Source organism: Dipodomys ordii, unplaced genomic scaffold (assembly GCF_000151885.1).
Source record: "Dipodomys ordii isolate 6190 unplaced genomic scaffold, Dord_2.0 Scaffold50, whole genome shotgun sequence".
NCBI classification, from domain to species: domain Eukaryota; kingdom Metazoa; phylum Chordata; class Mammalia; order Rodentia; family Heteromyidae; genus Dipodomys; species Dipodomys ordii.
The window spans coordinates 2,541,578-2,546,417 of record NW_012267266.1 but is presented as its reverse complement, the minus strand read 5'-3'; the positions used below and the strand labels follow the sequence as shown (position 1 = coordinate 2,546,417).

Genomic DNA, 4,840 nt, shown 5'->3' with positions numbered 1-4,840 from the left:
GACTCTTAAAGACGCACTACAAATTATAAGTTGCAGCAGTAAGTTGGATTTCATTAACCGAACAGTCAAATGTGGTTTAGCTTTGTGTTCTTTTTAAATCAAGTATTTTAGGGAACATAACATAGTTATGTTGATTTTACTTTCTAGTGGTTATGTTATTCAATTCATAATTTAATTTTTCATCTCTTTCATACTTTAACAACGTGCGGTATTACTGTTTCTTTTTCTTTTACTAATAGGATAACAAGAGCAAATTGGTTCTCTTTCAGTGGTAATTTTAATTAGGTTTATTTAACAACTCACTTCAAATATCCACATTTCATATCAGTACATAGTTCCAATCCAGAAGTTTTGCAATTTATAGTGTTCATTATATTGATATAACATGCTTTTTAATGCTCCTAAAGTAGCATTATTTATAGTTAATCTAGTTTGAGATTATTCTTTAAATTTAACATCTCTTCTTTTTTTATAATTTATCATATTTCATGAGGTATAATATTCTAATGAAAGTACAAAATGTAATCAATTTATTTTCTGTATTGACAAAGTATTTCAAAATTGCATGTTCATAGAAGTCAACAATTATAGATGAATGTAGCAAACTTCTTAATATTCATTATTGTTGCTTCTAAGCACATTCATAATAAATGAGGAAAATGAAAATTAAACCATTTTAAGTCATTTTAAAAGTGTGCTTTCCACTTGACCTGAGATATTTATTAAGGCATATGGTGGGATGCCAGGTTGGTTTGTATATTCAGAGGTGCAAATGTAAAAATCTTGGCCTTTTGTAATCTCAGGAAGGCACATAGAATTTCAATGAAGTATGTATCTACAAGAGATGAATTATTCTAACTATTGTGAGAATAGAATCGAATCTCTATGGAAGCAACTTATTTGATTGTTTCCCTTTGAGTGTTCTGAAAATTCAGAAAATTGCAAAATAATCTGTTAATCTCCATTAATTTGTATTTAATTAAAATTCATTAATTTTAATGTATTAAATTAATATCTATTAAATTGTATTTGATTAAAATTAAACACAAGTCCATTCTTGTTGTCCTGACGTCTGTATTGAAATCCTCTCACCTAGAATTGGCATTTCTATTGAACTTAGTTTTTATGGTGCCAAAATTAAATAAGTCTTGCAGGATTCCTGGGGCTTAAAAACATTTGGATAGTCACTCATTTATTTGCCAAATATAATTCTAGATGGTGTGAGCACTCTTTTTTCCTATAAACATAAATTTAGAAATAAATTTTAGTATTTTCTTGTTAATGTCACCACTTAGCTTTTAGCACTGTAAAGCAAAGTTTTGAAGTGAATTTAAATTTGTATCTAGTGTGATTATGATACTAAACTAGACTCAAACTCAATTATCTATCGATACAGTTAAATATCAACTAAATCTACTGAAGTAATTCATTAAATTCTTTATTCTTTGTGTGTGTGCGTGCATGTGTGTGTGTGTGTGTGTGTGTGTGTGTGTGCTGGTTCTAGGGCTTGACCTTAGAGCTTGGACACTGTTCCTGAGCTTTTGTACTCAAGACTAGTGTTCTACCTCTTGAGATAGAGTTCTTCTTTCAGCTTTTTTGATGTTTAATTGGAGTCTTTACTGCCAGGCTGGCTTTGAACTGTGAGCCTCAGATCTCAGTTGCCTGAGTAGTTAGAATAACAGAGTATGAGCCACTGGCATCCATGCTACAAATGGCTTGTGATGTAGGGGTGTCACATAGAAATAAGGACATCAACCCGAAAGGAACTTGGCAAGACATAAAGTTTATCTGCTACTTTAGCTGAGCTCAGGTTCACAATCTGCAAAAGGATATGGCTTAATTAATTCAAGGTGCTTCTAATAGGATGTCTTTATTAAAATGCAACAGGTAAAGGATGTAACAAATTAACAAAAGGCCAACCCACCTAGCCAAGCAGGAACTTTTCAGAAAAAAACAATTCTTACAAAATTAACAGAAAAGAAGCAAACTATTTTAATAGAAAAGATGACTTTCTCATACCCAGCTCTCTTCCTTATTCTTAAATGGTGCTTCCTTGCAAATGACATTTTTTGAAAAACATAGTTTCTCTGTACCTCCTATTACTTTATTCTGGGAATATCTTCTCCTTAAGTTTTTTTTTTTTTTTTGGGTCCGGTCATGGGGCCTGAACTCTGGGCCTGGGTGCTGTCCCTCAGCTCTTCAGCTCAAGGCTAGCGCTCTACCACTTGAGCCACAGCATCACTTCCAGCTTTTTTCTGCTTATGTGGTGCTGAGGAATCGAACCCAGGGCCTCGAGCATGCAAGGTAAGCGCTCTACCACTGAGCCACCTTCCCAGCCCCTTCTCCTTAAGTTTTGTAAAGCCAAACCTATATTAATCTAGTCCTGTTGTTTATGTCAAATGTGCATGTATGATTAGCCAGTAGTGTGAATGAGCATAGATTTAAAAAATTAAACTGGTTTTCCTTCTGTTCTTTTGGTATTCAACACTGTCAATGAAACATAGAATGTTAGTCTACTCAGTCTTTTCTCTATAAACCTCTTTACTCTGTTTTAGACTGTTTTCCTCTTTATGTCATTTATTTCTTATGTTTTATTATTGACAGGTTTCATTGTAAGATTTCTGATGTACATATAATGTACTTTGATCATAATCACCCCTTCCATCACTTTTTTTTATTCCCCACTGATAGTCTCCCTTCCTCCTTTTCATAGCTTTTTTTTTTTAAGATCTATCAACCAGGGAGAAGATGGTCTTTGCTAGCCCACGGCAATCCTCTTTACTTTTTCCTAGCTGGTCAGGTCTGAAGAGCAGGATAAGGCACAGGGTGTGTGGGGATAGGGATCCTAGGGCTAATTTCCCCTCAGAACAACATTGCAACAGAAGCTTGATGAGAGCAAAACTGGTGAGACTTGATGCATTCAGTCAGAGTCACTGAGGATTGCTTGCCATGCTAGTGGTGTTTGTGCATCTTTTAATGTGGTTTCTTTATTTTCTTCAGTGTTTTCTTGTCCATTGTAGCTCATGCGTCTACCATGCTAGGAACCAGGGGATTCACAGGACACATGCCAGGTGCAGGGTGTGTGGGTATGGGAGAGGGTAAGGACCTGAGGATGGCATCCTAGATACTGTGGCTGTGGCATAGGTTAAGGAGGCCCATATGGAAGGAAACCTGGGCTCCCCTGAGGAACTCCTGAGGGAAGGGGACAGGATTGGAACCTCCAGGACACCCTATGTAGGGGATACTTAGATTTTGTGCTGCCTGCCCAGCATTTGGATGCCACATGTTCAGATGTTTTCCCAAGCCTTTCCTCTACCACCTGGATGGTCCTCCCATGCCTTTTTCTTAATTTTGTTTTTTGTAGTTCTGGGATTTGAACTCAGGGTCTTGTGCTAGCTGGCAGGTGCTCTACCACTTGAGCCACACTCCTGACTATATTTTCTTTTTTCTCAAGTAGAATCACTAATTTGTAAATTATATACCAACTCATTCATTCTCAGAAATATATTTTTTGTTTACTTCATGATAGCCATTGTGGCTGGCTTGAGAGGGAATTTCAATGATGCTTTGATTAGTATTTTCTTTGTGTATTTTGAACACTTCTTCATATTTTTTACTTTCTATTCTTCCTTTGAAAACTGTTCATTTGGTTGTTTATTAATTATATTACTGTTTCTGTTTTTTAGCTCTTTATATTCTAGTTTTGTCTTGTCAAATAAATAGCTGGCAAATACTTTCTCCTATTCTATAAGCTTTCGCTTTGTCCTTATAATTTATTTCCTTGGATGGCAGAAAGATTTTTTAATCTGATGAAATTCGTGCTCTTACTTATAGCAATTGAAGTCGTTTTCTGTACTTGTATTTGAAGGGCTTTCTCTAGTAGTCTCAATAATTTATGCCTTACATTGATGTTTTTGAACCATTTTGAATTGAATTTTTGTACAAGATTAGAGATATATGTCTAGTTTTAATTTTCTACATGTCAATATCCAATTTTCTCAGCATCATTTGTTGAAGGGATGTTTTCTCAAAGGCCTCTGCCTCTATTGTGATGAGCACATGGATATAATTTTTGTGCCTGATTCCACTTCTGTATCGTAATATGTTCATTGATTTGTGTGTGTGTGTGTGTGTGTGTGTGTGTGTGTGTGTGTGTGATGGGGATTGAACTCTAGGCCTGGGCGCTGTCCCTGAACTCTTCAGCTCAAGGCTAGCACTCTACCACTTGAACCACACTGCCACTTCTGGCCTTTTCTGTTTATGTGGTGCTGATGAATTAAACCCAGGCCTCATTCATGTGAGGCAAGCACTCTACCATTGAGCCATCTTCCCAGCCCCAATATGTTCATTGATTTGGATATGCTAAACCATTTTTCTGAGTATAGGAACTCCTGCATGGTTTTGATTTCCATTTGTGTGGCATATCATTTTACTTTGTCTCTCTGTGTGTCTCCTAAAGAGATTTGTGTGTCTTGTATACAACAAGTAGTCCTTTCTTTCCTTTTTTCTTTTTTCCTTGCTTCCTTCCTTTCTTTGTTTCCTTCCTTTTCCTTCTTTCTCTTTTCCTTTCCTTCCTTCCTTCCTCCATCCTTCCTTCTTTCCTTCCTCCCTTCCTTTCTCTTTCTCCCTTTCTTTCTTCCTTTCTCTTTCTCCCTCCCTCCCTTCCTCCCTCCCTCCCCTCTTCCCTCCCTCCCCTCCTCCCTTTCTCTCTCTCTCTTTCTTCCTTCCTTCCTTTCTTTCTTTCTTTTCTTTCTTTCTTTCTTTCTTTCTTTCTTTCTTTCTTTCTTTCTTTCTTTCTTTCTTTCTTTCTTTCTTTCTTTCTTTCTTTCTTTCTTTCTTT

The 4,840-nt window shown here is 36.2% G+C and overlaps 1 protein-coding gene across 1 annotated transcript in view; it reads left to right on the top strand.

Moving 5' to 3' along the window:
• LOC105988624 (protocadherin beta-3-like) overlaps nucleotides 1–4,840 on the top strand; it is a 22,034-nt gene that overhangs the window by 2,357 nt on the left and 14,837 nt on the right. The window lies entirely within an intron of this gene.